The sequence below is a fragment of the Benincasa hispida genome, chromosome 8 (assembly GCF_009727055.1).
Source record: "Benincasa hispida cultivar B227 chromosome 8, ASM972705v1, whole genome shotgun sequence".
In the NCBI taxonomy this organism is placed as follows: domain Eukaryota; kingdom Viridiplantae; phylum Streptophyta; class Magnoliopsida; order Cucurbitales; family Cucurbitaceae; genus Benincasa; species Benincasa hispida.
This window is the reverse complement of record NC_052356.1, coordinates 4,239,407-4,255,769: the sequence shown is the minus strand read 5'-3', so window position 1 is coordinate 4,255,769 and position 16,363 is coordinate 4,239,407. Positions and strand designations below refer to the sequence as shown.

The following is a 16,363-nucleotide window of genomic DNA, read 5'->3' as shown; positions in this document are numbered from 1 at the left end:
TCAGCTGGACTGTGATAAATTGGTTGAAAGCATTCCTTTAACTTAGATTATTCGAAGAATAGATAAGAGCATCAAGTAGGACGCCTAGTACATCTTGAGATAGACTTTACTGTGTCTTTGATTCTGTGTTAGACGCATGCATCCTAGAATAGGTTTTGTATGTTTCCATTGAGAAAGTGTTGAAATAAAGTCTAACGCATAACCAAAGATTAAGCAAATATCCATCTTATCCACATTCCACACTCGGCTTGTGCACATTCATCTTAGATTGGACGTATACACGTTAATTAAAATACCATTTTCGATGATTCAATCATCACTACTCAACTCTTTTAGTATCTTCTTGCATAAGCGACAAACTTAGTGTAAATAACATATTTTCCTATACATTTAGGAAACCCCTTACAATAGCATACAACGCGAAGGTTTGCGTTAGTTTAACTGAATCCTAAGTTCGACCTGGGACTTACCAGAAATCTAAACTGATTCATACTTGGGTCTGGATTAGGAAAACTTGAACTCAATAGAAGAAGTGTCGTGCGTTCTGTTGCACATCCTTAACGCACCAACGTTTTACAACTACATAAACGCATCAAAGCATATCAACGCATCATTTATACTTAGAACTTATTTTTCCAATTTATTTTATACAATACACTCCCAGCTCGAATCACGATAGCAACGAACAAGTTTTTGGCGCCGTTGCCGAGGATTCAGAAATAAGACTAACCAGAAATTTCATTTGTATCTTTTGTAGGAACACTTCAGTCGAGGGAGTATTACAAGTTAAGCCTAAGCTTGTGAACGTTTATGAGTAGGGAGAGCACTCCTGAACTCATATACGACCTCGAGATTGAAAAGACCTTCCGACATAGAAACCAATCTAATCGTCGTTAAAGGTTAAGGCAGCAATTTCTCAGACAACAGAACAGGCAACAAGCAATGGCGGACAATCAGGCAAATCAGAACTTAGATCAACAACTAGCTCATGTTGCACAAAATTTGATGCTAATGGCGAATAGTAGCACGCGTCCCACGAGGGAGTACACGTCCCCTGTACTATATGATTTCTCTCCAGGAATCATATACCCAACGCCAGATGGGACGAGGTTCGAGATGAAATCTGTAATGCTTCAAATGCTCTATACTGCTGGACAATTTGGGGGTGGTCGTGGTGAAGATCCTCACGCGCACATGAAGCGTTTCCTGGAAACGTGTAATTCATTTGTGATTCCTAGAATCACCCCAGAAGCGATCAGGCTGTCTTTGTTCCCCTATTCTTTGCGTGATGACGCAAAACAATGGTTAAGTTCACTAGAGCCTGGTGAAATCACCACCTGGGAGAAGTTGGTGGAGAAATTTATGCAAAAATACTTCCCACCTACCACCAACACGAGGAGGCATCGAGAGATTATGAACTTTGAACAAGAAGAAGCTGAGACCTTAAGCGTCGCATGGGAGCGTTTTAAGGGATTGGTCAAAAATTGCCCAAATCATGATGGAGACTTTTTATGGTGGATTGAATAGAGCATCACAGATGGTAGCCGACGCAGCGGAAGCTGGAGGAATTATGGATAAATCTTACACTGAGGCTAAAGAGATATTTGACCACATTTCTAAGCACAACATGGAATGGGTGGACGATATGTATGAGGGAAGAACTGACAACAAGAAGATATCTCAGAATGTTAATTCTATCGATTCCAATGCAATAGCCACACTTTCTGCACAAGTGGCTACGATGACCAGCCTTTTGCAGAACATATCGCGAGGAAACGTAACAAATCAGTAGAAGATGAATCAAGTAGAAGCGTTCAGGTAGCCCATGGTTAGCTGTGTGGACTGTGGAGATCCTCACTCCTATGCTGATTGCCCACACAATCCTCAGTCAGTATGCTTCATTAAAAAACAACCCATTTTCCAATACATATAATCCTAGATGGAGAAACCATCCAAATTTTTCTTGGACAAGAGGAAATCATCAGGAACACTACCCAAGGGCGAATCAACAGCAAAGGCAAGAACCGCCGCCTGAATTTCAACCAACGCATCAGCAACATCAATAGTCCTTTAATAGAGGAGGATAGGCGTCGAACTCAGGATCTCTACTTGAGAACCTATTAAAGGAGTACATAACCCAAAATGGCGCGTTGTTGAAAAGCCAGATGTCGTCTATCAGAAACCTAGAAATACAGGTAGTGAAAATGGCGAGCGAGTTGAAAAACAAGCAACCTGGAGTTCTACCTAGTAACACTGAAACATCTAGGAACAACAATGGAAAGAAGCAATGTCACACGGTGACGTTGCGAAGTGGAAAAGCTCTTGAAGAAAGAAGAATGAATCCAAAAAAACAGCAGTCCTTCAAAAGAACGCAACACACATTTAGTGGCAGTAGAAGATCAAGAAGAAAGAATGCCTGAGACCACAAGCCATTCAGAACTAAGTACGTCTAATGCGGGAAAATTTGCAGTGCCACTGAACGCACCATTCCCTAGACAGTTGATGAAGAAGAATGATGAACAACAATTCAAGCGCTTTATTGAGCTCCTGAAGCAATTGCATATGAACATTCTACTTATAGAGGCCTTGGAGCAAATGCCAACATATGTCAAATTTTTTAAGGACATTTTGACAACGAAAAGAAGAGTCAGCGAGACGGAAGTAATCGCGCTAACGCAGGATTGCAACACATTAGTAAGCAATAGTCTAACCAAGAAACAGAAGGACCTGGAAGCTTCACTGTTCCTTGCTCGATAGAAGGATTGGATGTGGGACATGCGTTGTGTGATTTGGGAGCCAACATTAATCTCATGCCACTCTCAATCTTTAAGAAACTGGGAATTGGTGAAGTACAACCCACTTCTGTTACTCTTCAACTCGCTGATAGAACGATTAAGTACCCTGAAGGAAAGATTAAAGACGTTCTGGTAAAGGTTGACAACTTCATATTCCCAGCAGACTTTATTATCTTGGACTATGAAGCGGACAAGGATGTACCAATTATCCTTGGACGCCCCTTCTTAGCTACTGGGAAAGTTTTAATCGACGTGCATAAAGGAGAATTAACTATGCGCGTAGACAATCAAGAGGTGAAGTTTAATGTGTTAAACGCATTAAAGTTCCCAGATCGTGAAGATTGTCAACTTAGCAGTATAGAGTTTCCTGAAGTAGAGACCCATGTATGCGAGGTCCTTGCGTTGGAGGAGAACATGAAAGAATTTGAGCCGCCAAGTCTGAGTGAGCGGCGGATGAAACCAACGCATCCATTACTAGAGGAACCACCAGAACTTGAGTTGAAACCGTTACCTAGTCACTTGAAATATGCCTTCCTCGAAACAAACAAAACTTTACCTGTGATCATTTTCGCGAATCTTACTGAGCCTACCGAGTACTCTCTCTTACAGATGCTGAAAAAGCACATGCGTGCAATAAGTTGGACACTAGCGGATATCCATGGCATCAACCCATCTTATTACATGAATAAGATCAGGCTGGAAGAAGGGAAGTCAGGATCGATTGAGCCTCAAAGAAGGTTGAACCCCATAATGAAGGAAGTGGTTAAGAAAGAAATCCTAAAATGGTTGGACGCGAAGGTGATCTATCCTATATCTGACAGTAGCTGGGTAAGGCCAGTCTAATGCATTCCCAAGAAAGAGGGAACAACTGTGATAGTCAATGGTAATAATGAGCTCATACCTTCGAGGACTGTCATAGGCTGGCGCATCTGTATGGTCTATAGGAAGCTCAACGTGACAACTAAGAAAGACCACTTCCCCCTTTCTTTCATTGACAAAATGCTTGACAGACTTGCTGGCAAAGAATTTTATTGCTTTCTTGATGGATACTCTGGTTATAACAAGATTTTGATTGACCCAGAAGATCAGGAGAAAACAACATTTACCTGTCCCTTTGGAACATTTGCGTTCAGGCGCATGCCCTTTGGGCTGTGTAACGCACCTGGAACATTCCAAAGGTGTATGATGGTTATTTTCTCTTACTTCTTGGAGAAGACCTTTGAAGTCTTCATGGACGATTTCTCAGTCTTTGGAGACTCATTCCAATCATGCTTAGATAATTTGGAGGCCATCCTCGCTCTATGCGAGGAAACAAACCTTGTGCTAAATTGGGAAAAATGTCACTTCATGGTGACTGAATGAATTTTCTTAGGCCACAAAGTATCTAATGGAAGTAGATGAAGCCAAGAAAGATGTCATAGCTAAACTTCCACCACCATCAAATATTAAAGCTCTACGAAGTTTTCTAGGGCATGCTGGCTTCTATCGAACGTTCGTTAAAGGATTTTCTCAAATTGCGCAACCTCTGAGCACATTACTAGAGGCGAACCGGCCCTATGATTTCGATGAAGACTAAACTTCCACCACCATCAAATGTTAAAGCTCTACGAAGTTTTCTAGGGCATGCTGGCTTCTATCAAAGGTTCGTTAAAGGATTTTCTCAAATTGCGCAACCTCTGAGCACATTACTAGAGGCGAACCGGCCCTATGATTTCGATGAAGACTGCTCTGACGCGTTTACAGCCCCGGTACTAATAGCACTGGATTGGACGCAGCGTTTTATTCTCATGTGCGACGCGAGCGATGTTGTAGTAGGAACAATGTTAGGGCAGAAGAAAGGAAATTTGATACATTCCATCTCTTACGTGTCCAAGACACTGAATGACTCTCAGGAACACTACACGACCACGAAAAAATAAATGTTGGCTGTAGTGTTTGGCATCGAGAAGTTCAAATCTTATCTAGTTGGTGCGTCAACCACCATCTAAACAGATCACTTAGCCATAAAGTTCCTGATGAGTAAGAAGGACGCGAAGCCAAGATTAATAAGATAGGTGCTACTATTACAGGAATTTGATATTGATATTCAGGACAGAAAGGGAATCGAGAATCAGGTGGCTGACCACCTGTCCAGGTAAGAAAATCAGGAAATGCAAGATCAAGAAAATGAAATCAAAGACGCATTTCCTGGTGAAAGCCTGTTTAGAGTTGAAGGTAGGGAACCTTGGTACGCGGACATAGTCAATTACTTAACTACCAAGCAATTCCCTAGGAACTTCAACTCTCAGCAAAAGAAACGGTTAGTATATGACAACAAATTTTATTTTTGGGATGAACCGTTTCTCAATAAACAAGGCCCTAACTCCATAATGCGTTGATGCGTTCCGGAGGAGGAGACATAACGCATCTTGGCCGAGTGTCATAACTCTTCTTACGGAGGGAATTTTGGTGGGCAAAGAACCGCTGCAAAGGTCCTTCAAAGCGGATACTTCTGGCCTACCCACTTCAAAGACGTGAGGGAGTTTGTTCATAATTATGACCCCTGCCAACACACTAGGAATATTTCTTCAAGGGACCCAATGCCCTTGAACAATATTCTCGAAGTTGAGCTTTTTGATGTTTGGGGTATTGATTTTATGGGACCTTTTCCCCTGTCCGGCGGCCAATAGTATATCTTGTTTTCAGTAGACTATATGTCAAAGTGGGTAGAAGCAATAGCTTGTGCTAGAAATGATGCGTCCACTGTCTCTAAGTTTCTTACCAGGAACATCTTCACATGCTTTGGAACACCAAGAGCCCTGATAAGTGACGAAGGTACGCTTCCTTAATCGAATCATTTCTAAATTACTTGCCAAATATAATGTTAGGCACAAGATCGCTACCGTTTACCACCCACAAACAAATGGTCAATCTAAAGTATCCAATCGAGAAATCAAATCTATCCTAGAGAAAGTTGTCAACGCATCGCGGAAGGACTGGGCACAGAGGCTGGATGAAGCGCTCTAGGCCTACAGGACTACCTACAAGACACCCATAGGTATGTCTCCATACTCTCTAGTATTTGGAAAGGCTTGTCACTTACCTTTAAAGTTGGAGCACAAGGCTTTTTAGGCAGTTAAGAAGATAAATTTGAACTTGGACGCCACGGACGATCAATGCAAACTTCAGCTCAATGAGCTTAAGGAGGGGCGATTGAACGCATACGAGAACAACAAGCTATACAAGGAGAAGAAAAAACGTTGACACGACCAACGCATCAGTAAGAAAGAGCTTGTTGTTGGCCAAAAAGTTCTATTGTTCAATTCACGTTTGCGTTTGTTCTCAGGGAAGTTAAAATCCAGGTGGTTAGGACCATTCATCATTAAGCCAGTCTTTCCATATGGAGTAGTGGAATTAACACAGGAAGATGGCACCAACGCGTTCAAAGTAAATGGCCAAAGAGAAAAGTCATACTTTGAAGATGGCATGGAACGTCAAAAGTCATCTCTCGCACTACGCGAAGCCAGTTGAGGCCCGCATCGAAGCATCCCTGCGTTCGCATCGATATACATTCTAGGGATGCTTCCTCTTTCCTTACTCTTTTTGCATTATGTATTTTACCAACGCGTTTGAGTTTGTTGGTTTGTTTGTTTGTTTGTCTATGTTTTAAGATTGATTGTTCTTTGTTATTGCCTTCATAGTTAAAAATTTTACTTGTTTTTTTTTTTAAAAAAAAAATTCTGTATAATCAGGATGAGAATAACGAACGCGTCAGATTTAAGTCTAAACCATGGTCCAGTTGAAGTAACACGTCTCGAAAATACAAAGCACTCGAGTGCTTAGAAACCCAAGAACATTCCTTCAATTTCGCATTACTACGGACGTCAGGCGCCACCTGACATCACCTCACTTTCTCTCCCCTGCCTATAAAAAGACCAAAATGCTTCGTTTTCTTCTTCTTCCTCATTTCCCACCCGAGCCTCTATGAAAAGAAAAAGAAAACCCTAGCGCCCTCTCGTTTTCCCTCACTGCCAATCTGCTCAAACGTTTCTCCAGCCATAATGTCGTCTTCATCTGATAGTTAGAACCAAACCATGAGCTTCGAAAATGACTCACCGATAAGTTCCTACTCCTCCTCGTCTGTTTCGACTTCACCTCCCCCAAGCCCTCGAAAAACCTCAAAACCCTCTATCCAAATTAAACCTATGCATGGTGGAGCAACCTCCACCTCCCAGTGACCGTCTCGGTCGAAGCCTACCACAACACCCACAAAACCTCCTTCTAAAACCACTAAAGCCATTACAACCCTTCTTGCCAAGACTCCTCAACCAAAACCCAAAGCTACCCCTAAGCCAAAGCCCAAAACTCCATCGAAACCGAGGCAGCGTCCATCATCTATGGCTGCCAATAAGCCATACACCAAGCCTGCCCCACCACTATTCATTCCTAACATAACTCCGGTGGGTGCAATGCATGACCCACTTCCAGCCTACCTTCACAATGCCCTATCACCAGTGCGTCCACCGCCCCCACTTTCAATCCACCCCTTAGCCACCATCTACTCAGTCGAATCAGACACATCAAGCCAACCGCCGCAATCACCCATCGTCATATCATCACCTGGGTCGTCTTCATACCCCAGCAGGCACCCCTTCTTTTACTCCATCTAGACCCCCCTCTGACAGTCTTGCGTTAGAGCGTAACCCTTGAAGAGTTGGCGGAATTGGACTCGACTGGCACGAGCATGAAGTGTTTGGTGCCATTTTGGTAAGCCTCCAATCAAGGCCAAGAGGAAAAGCAAGTGATGCGTTCCGACCCACCTAACGCATCACTTGAATTGGACGAAGCGGAGCGGTACACTATGATGCTCGAAGCAGAATTAGAAGAAGAAGATGGAGAAGAAGGGAGAATTGGCCCAGACGCATCTCAATCACGCCAAACTGACGCAAATGAAGGGCCCTCAAAAGAAAAGAGAGTTACAAGGAAAAGAAAATTAATCTTGGAGGAAGAAGATGAGCAATCAGCATCTGATCCTGAGGATGCAACGCGTGGGACTTGCTCAAGGCACGACGCGTTAGAGAAGGACTTGGAAGACTATCAGCCTGCAAGACAAGGGCGAAGGAAGACAGCTCTCTAAAGAGAATTGGAGAATCAATTGAGAGAGCTAGCACGGGAAGCCAAGGAACATACGGCGGGCAAACACAAGGTAACCGACACGTTACCTAAGAAGACCTCGGGAAGAAAGTACCAATTCAGTGATATACTTGTAGAGAAAGCTTCTTTCTCGAGCACCACCCACTGTCAGTATACATAACGGAAACCATAAACGCAATGGGTTGGAGTCAGTTCTGCGTTGGGTACACACGTATTTGGCCCAACCTCGTCCGCATGTTCTACAATAGTAAGTTTGATATGGAGAAGAATATAGCCTTTGTTGATGGGGTATTAGTGCGCTGCTCAGCCGACAAGATTAATGAAGTGTTCAACATCGATAGTAATCCGGACGCAGAACGCAACTACATCTTGGAGCAACCAATGCCGAGCCAACTTGAAGATGCGTTAAAAGTGGTAACCAAGCTTGGAAGCAAGTGGCAAACATCTAGAAATGGAGCAAAGATGCTAGCTTCCAGGAACTTAAATCCAGACGCGAATCTATGGTACTATCTGATCAAGATGAGCATCATGCCTTCAATGCATGATGAAACACTGTCAAAGGAATGCGTCTTGGCTACCTATTGTATCATGCAGTGCATCCCTTTAGATGTTAGAAGAATAATAAGGGATCAGATCAAGGCCATCAAGACCAAACCACGAGGACAATTCTACTTCCCATGGCTGATCTGTGCACTATGTGAACGCAGGGGCATCCCTCTGAGGGATGATCATAAAGAGATCGACGGTCTAATGGATATCAAGTTAGTCAGGCCTTTACTTCACGGTTCGCCGCATCAGCCTGCTTTACCTTCCAAAGAAGTACTAACTAGACCTCGATCATCTAAACGCGCTCCCAAAAGAAGATGCGTCCAGATAGTTGAACACAGCGATGAAGCTTCAGTGCATGAAGATTATAAAGCAGAGGTTGAACTTATGGATGAAGAAACATGCCCAAGCCTCAACCTTACCCTCCATGACTCACCAATGGCCCCACCAAAAGGGAGTCTTGATCAAACGCATCAAGAACCTACTAACATAGATAAGGACATCCATTGTTCCCTTCCTTCGCCCTCACCAAGTCCAATTCCAAATTTTGTGCCTCCTCCAACTATCTTTGAACCAACTGGGTTAGGATCGAGCAACGCAGCAAATTTTGAAGACCCAGTTGGAAGAAGTGAAGAACCAACACCACCTCAACGTAGTACTGACCTTGAAGAGTTGAAAACTTTCATCAGTGATCAACTTAGACCATTGGTCGTGTCTATCAAAGGTCTTCAGCAACAAAATCGGGTTCTAAGAGACTACCTAAGGCAACAAACAAGACGGATGCAAGACCAATTCGTTTATACAACGCAGTACATCAATCAGGTCTTGGTTGGAATGTTTGCCCTACCTCCATTGCCTGCCCATCTTAGAAACCCTTTGCACTTTATGGATGAAGACCCTAGAGAAGAACGCAGGGATGACGTGCCTGCACAATGAAGTTTTGGGGTATTGGGTTATTTTTGTATTTTGATTTATTTGATCTTTTGTATTAGTTTGACTTGCTTGTTTATTCTATGTTATTCCATGAAAATGAATGAGAAATTTCTATCATTTTGTTCCTTGCGTTTGACCTTAGCATACTTTATTTTTGTTCTTTACATATTTTCTAAGTCTTATGCTTTGCCTGACCTCATTGATATCAACAATATGAAATCTAAAGTATAGAGTAGGCGTTAGGAAAACCAACAAGGCCTAAACTTCTGTAAAAAGACTACATGTTTTCTTTCTAACGCATGCAAGCTTTAATTCAAAACTCCTTTCGGACTCTCAAAGCCTTTTCGAAATTTTGTTTCTCTTTTAGCAATGAGGATTTAGCTCATCTCCAAATTTAGAGATGAGGGAAATCCGAGTTAAGACGCATCAAACGAGTACATAAAAAAGAAAGGGAACAAAATAAGAAAAATGTTAAATGCAACTCCTCTGTCATTACTTCAAAAGGAAAAACCCCAAAATGGCATGAGTTGAAAAGTTGGAATAGGCACTTAGCCATAGTTGGATGCTCACATGACACTCGTGGGGGCAAGCCAAAATGAAGTTAAGTCTCCTAGACCAATGCGTTCCATAGAACTCTTCTATCTAGTCTAAAGAAATTATATCTTAAAACGCATGAATATTAGATATGAGTTTAGTTGTGAAGGGTTCTCACCCATAGTTGGATGCTCGCATGACACCCGTGGGGGCAAGCCAAAACGAAAGTGGGATACCTAGACCAATGCGTCCCATAGAACTCCTCTATCTAGTCTAAAGAAATTATATCTTGAAACGCATGAATATTAGATATGAGTTTAGTTGTGAAGGGTTCTCACCCATAGTTGGATGCTCGCATGACACCCGTGGGGGCAAGCCAAAACGAAAGTGGGATACTTGGAACAACGCATGGGTAATTGAAAATTCATAATTTTTTCTTTTTATCCGGCATTTATCTTAAAAAGAGCATCTAACTCCTGTCTCTTATACACATCTAGATGTGTATAAGAGACAGACCTAGAACAACGCATGGGTAATTGAAAATTCATAATTTTTTCTTTTATATGGCATTTATCTTAAAAAGAGCATCTAACGCATTGTTGGTTTAGAAAAAAACGGGAATATATTGAGAAACGAAAGGAGTTGTTGATAAAAGGTCTACTGCATCTGAAACTAAACATTATTCCTTTTAGAAAAGAGTCAATTTAAGTTACATTTTCCAAACTCTTATCTCAAGCTTATGACTGAATATGATGAGAGGCGAACTCTGCACACTTAAAACAAGGGAGATAACAAAGAATTATTTTGGAATGCTTGAGGATAAGCATTGTTCAAATTTGGGGGTGGTGATAACTTGTAGAAATACAAGTTATTTTTGCTCTTAAGTTGAAACAACTAAGGTTTTTAATGATAAATTCTCCTCATTTTTAGAAGAAACACATGGAATTACTCAAAAATTAGCAAACTCATGCAAAAGAAGTTTTATTACTAAATACTGCGGCACTAACGCGTTATATTGTAGGATTTCAACAAGAAGCTAACGCATGAGTAAGAAGTGTCGCAGGAAAAAGTTCTAACGCATGGGCCATGCGTCGGAGGGAATTCAATGAAGAGAAGATTCATTGATGCAGGCTGTTTGTGTCAAATCACCACTTGCAAGTATGGGCACCTGCAGCAGGAGGCGTCTGAAAATCATCTGAGTGTCAGGCGGCTGACCAGGGCATGGACTTTAATGTTGCCCATCACCAAGTGGAGATGACCAACGCCTATAAATAGATGAAGTCCCTCCAGAGAGACATATACATAGATAGAAATTTATCAATATTCTCACTCTCTATAATAGTGTAGTCATAGTTGTAGTTCTTTAGAAGTTGTGCTATGGTGCCAAGATGATCAGAAGGGTTGAAAACCACCACCACCGTTGGTCAGGGAGCGGAGGAAGCCAAGCTTGAGAAAGACACTTCGTCTAACTCCTATACAAGTGATTGTACACAACAGAATTGAGCCAAAGAGATACAAGAGATTGTACTCTGTGGCTTGACTCAGTTCCTTTCATCTCATCTATCTCTTTCATTTCATTTGATTGAATATTGCTTTTGTAAAGACAATTTGCTTCTTTATAAATTCATATATTTGATCCATCACACTTGCCATTGTTTATTTCTTGTTTACGTTGAATGCATTTATACTTTATGCAAAATCTCATTTCAAACGCTTCAGCTGACTTGATCAATTGGTGAAAGCATCCTTAACTTAGATTATTCGAAAGAATAGATAAGCTAGCATCAAGTAGGACGCCTAGTACATCTTGAGATAGACTTACTGGTGTCTATTGCATTCTGTGTTAGACGCATGCATCCTAGAATAGGTTTTGTATGTTATTCACATTGAGAAGTGTTGAATAAAGTCTAACGCATAAACAAAGATAAGCAAATCATCCCATCTTATCCACATCACACTCTGGCTTGTGCACATTCATCTTAGATTGACGTATACCACTTACATTAAAATCCATTTTCGCATGATTCATCACTCACTACTCAACTCTTTTGTATCTTCTTGCATAAGCACAACACTTTAGTGTAAATAACATATTTCTCTCATACATTTAGGAAACCCCTACAATAGCTACAACGCAAGGTTTGCGTTAGTTTAACTGAATCCCTAAGTTCGACCCTGGACTTACCAGAAATCTAAACTGGATTCATACTTGGGTCTGGATTAGGAAAACTTGAACGTCAATAGAAGAAGTGTCGTGCGTTCTGTTGCACATCCTTAACGCACCAACGTGTTACAACTACATAAACGCATCAAAGCATCAACGCATCATTTATACTTAGAACTTATTTTTCCAATTTATTTTATACAATACACTCCCAGCTCGAATCACGATAGCAACGAACAGAAATATACCTGAAAATGTGAATTAGATAGATTTGATGTATGCATGTAAATTTGAGGACAATCCATTAAAAAGTTTAATGTGACTACTTGAACTTGTTTAATTTCAAAGACAAGAGTTATTTTTTAGTAGATTAAACTGACTTAGATTAAAATCAGTAGCTGGATGGACTAAGTTAATGAACCCCTAGGTAGAACATTCAATGGGAGGTACTTGGGTATCTGATACTTCATTTAAACCTCTTTGCGTTTTTCCCTTTATTGTCCACACCGTGAGATCTATCCTCGACCTCGTGGCACCTTGGGAGTGTCCCTCTAAAGGATGGTGTTTGGGTAGGTCAATATCAAGGTGGACGGAGAGAATATTCATAGTAAGTGGGAGCGGGAGTGCGACAGCATATCCCAAGGTCTCTCTTGTTAGATTGGATAAGGTTTTTGTGCATCGCCTCAAGGCACCCTGGGAGTGTCCCCCTATAGGATGGCAGTTTTACACATTTCTTTATCTGATCTCCTGTATAGGATAAGGTCCTTTAATCTTTTGTCCTAATATGCTTTTTCCCTCGGTGGACGCATTAGAGCGGGACTCTAGAACCGAAAACGAGGAGTTAGACTTACGCGGAATTGTTAAGGGTTAATAGTTCTGGACCGAACGAATGGTGAATGTTAGGTGCAGTTACAAGAGTTGTTTCTACCTAATGGTTAAAAGTGTCTCATCCTAGTGAAAGGGCATCTGATCACCCCACCGGTGACGTTTGTCTTGCCTCACTGGGGCATTATTGCGAAATAGAAGTCTTTTTCACTTAGGATACTTAGAAACTATTTTGCTAAAACTAAAATTGGTGTTAGAATGTGGTTATGCATAGACTTATTAAGTTTGTTCTATTTTCAACAACGTTTTAATGGCCACTGCCACATTAGCTCTACTTAGTGCCGACAAATTGACTGGCGAGAATTACTCTAGTTGGAAACACACGATCACAATAATACTGATCATCGATGATCTCACATTCGTCCTTACGAAGGAGTATCCTTCTATTCCACCTCCTAACGCCACTCAAAATGTTCGGGAGTCCTATGAGCGTTGGACACGGGCGAATGAGAAGGCTTGAGCCTATATCTTGGCCAGTCTTAATGACGTTTTGGCCAAGAAGCATGAGCCCATGGTCTCATCGCGTGAGATCATGGAGTCCCTGTGGGGGATGTTTAGACAACCATCTGGACAGCTCAAGCACGAGGCTCTTAAATACATCTTCAACTCCAAAATAGAGGAAGGCACCTTTATTCGTGAACACGTGCTTAACATGATGATCCATTTCAATGTGGCAGAGACGAATGGGTCTAGGATCGATAAGGGTAGCCAGTTTAGCATAATCATGCATTCGTTGCCGAATAGCTTCCTGCATTTTGTCAACAATGCGATTCTGAACAAAGTGGACTATACCCCTTACAACTCTCCTCAACGAGTAGCAGATATTCCAATCCTTACTGAAAAGTAAGGAGAAGAGGGGAGGTGAGGAAAATGTTGCTTCATCTTCAAAGACGTTCCATCAAGGTTCAACCTCTGGAATGAAGTTGCACCTTCTACTTCTAACACTACCAAGTGGAAGAAGAAGAATGGTGGTAAGGGGAAGGGGAAGGCACCTACTAACCCACAGCCTGTCGTCCAACAAGGTAGGTGTCCAGCGCAGGTTGACAAGGCAAAGTGTTTCCACTGCAACTAGGACGGGCACTGGAAGAGGAATTTTCCTCACTGGTTGAAAGAGAAGATGGCAGCCAAGGCTAAGGCCAAGGCTAAAGCAAAACAAGGTAAATATGATTTACTAGTTTTGGAAACTTGTTTAGTGGAGAAGGATGATTCTGCCTGGGTTATTGATTTCAGCGCAACTAATCATGTTTGTCCTTCTTTTCAGGGGATTAGATCCCGACGGCAGCTGAAGGATGGGGAGATGACGATGCGAGTAGGCACGAGACACATCGTCTCAGTTGTGGCAGTGGGAGTAATCCAGTTGACTTTACAAAAGAAATTTCTTGTTTTATATGATGTTTATATAGTTCCTGAGTTGAAAAGGAATTTAATTTCTATAAAGTGCTTGTTACAGTGTAAATATACTCTTGAATTTCAATTGAATAAAGTGTTTATTCATAAAGATGGAGTTGAAATATGTACAGCATATCTGGAAAATAAATTGTATGTGCTAAGGCCGTTACCAATGAGTTCCCTCCATAACATAGAGATGTTTAAAACCGTCATAACATAAAAGAAACATCACAACGTGTTTCTCCAAATTAAAATGCCCAACTTTGGTACATTCGATTAAGGCACATCAATCTCAATAGGATTGAGAGGTTGGTGAAGAATGGACTTCTAAAGAAGTTAGAGGAAAATTCTTTACCAGTGTGCGAATCTTGCCTTGAGGGTAAGATGACTAAAAGACCTTTTACTGGAAAAGGTTATCGACCCGCCTCTAGAGTTAGTGCATTCTGACCTCTGTGGTCCGATGAATGTGCGAGCCAGGGGAGGCTATGAGTATTTCATCAACTTTACTGATGATTACTCCAAGGATGTGTATGTTTATTTGATGTAACGGAAGGCTGAATCCTTTGAAAAGTTCAGAGAGTTCAAGGCTGAAGTTGAAAATGCATTGGATAGACGGATTAAGATACTTCGATCAGATCGAGATGAAAAGTTTTTGGATTCGGGGTTCTAGGACTATTTGATAGAACATGGAATCATTTCCCAACTTTCAGCGTCGGGTACACCTCAGTAGAATGGTGTAGCGGAAAGGAGAAACAAAACCTTGTTGGACATGGTTTGGTCGATGATGAGTTCCGCTTCCTTACTGGACCCGTTTTTAAAGGGTTTTTGCAGTGGAGACTGCAAATGTATATAACTCAACTGTGTTCCTTTTTCTTTTAAGAGTGTTGTGAGATCACCTCTGGAGTTGTGGAACGGGCGTAGAGCTAGTTTACATCACTTCCACATATGAGGTTACCCAGCACATGTGTTTGAGGCTAATCCAAAGAAATTGGAACCACGGTCGAGGTTGTGCCTCTTTGTAGGCTACCCCAAAGGTACACGAGTGGGTTACTTTTATGATCTGATAGAAAACAAAGTGTTTATGTCTACAAATGCTACCTTTCTGGAGGCGGATCATATTAGGAAGCACAGTCCACGTAGTAAGATCGTGTTACATGAGCTTTCCAACGAAACTACTGAAACTTCAACAAGAGTCGTTGAAAGGCCTACTTCACCAACAAGAGTTGTTGATGATCGTTCATTTGGTAGGTTGATTCTACCTCAACAGTTGAGGGAACCTCGATACAGTGGGAGGATTGCAAACCCACCTATTCGCTAAATGGGCTTCACAGAAATCTTGGCCATGGTAGCCAATGGCGACGTTAGGATCCGTTGTCTTATCAGAAGGCAATAAAGGATGTTGACCGGGATGAATGGGTCAAAGTCATGGATCTCGAGATGGAGTCAATGTACATAAACTCAGTATGGGATCTTGTAGATCAGCCTGATGGGATAAGACCTATAGGTTGCAAATGGATCTATAAGAGGAAACAGGGTACCGATGGAAAGGTGCAAACCTTCAAGGCTCAACTTGTAGTAAAGGGTTATACCCAAGTGGAGGGAGTCGACTACGAGGAGACTTTCTCTCCTGTTACCATGCTGAAGTCGATCCGCATCCTCTCGTCCATTACCACTTATTATAATTATGAAATTCGGCAAATGGACGACAAGACTGCCTTTCTGAATGGCAAACTTGAGGAGACCATTTATATGGTACAGCCCGAGGGATTGATTGCCCAAGGTCAAGAGCAAAAAGTTTGCAAATTGAATCGGTCCATTTATGGGCTGAAACAGGCGACTCGATCTTGGAACATTCGATTTGATACTGCGATCAAATCGTATGACTTTGACCAAAATGTTTATGAGCCTTGTGTCTACAAGAAAATCATCAACAATTCACTAGTTTTTCTTGTGTTGTATGTAGACGATATCCTACTTATTGGGA

At 41.7% G+C, this 16,363-nt stretch overlaps 1 non-coding gene across 1 annotated transcript; it reads right to left on the bottom strand.

Moving 5' to 3' along the window:
- Positions 1 to 1,401: 1,401 nt before the first annotated feature.
- LOC120084343 lies at positions 1,402 to 1,501 on the bottom strand. Its single transcript, XR_005483703.1, has one exon. It is a non-coding gene; the product is annotated as a small nucleolar RNA R71 (small nucleolar RNA).
- Between the last annotated feature and the right edge of the window lie 14,862 nt (positions 1,502 to 16,363).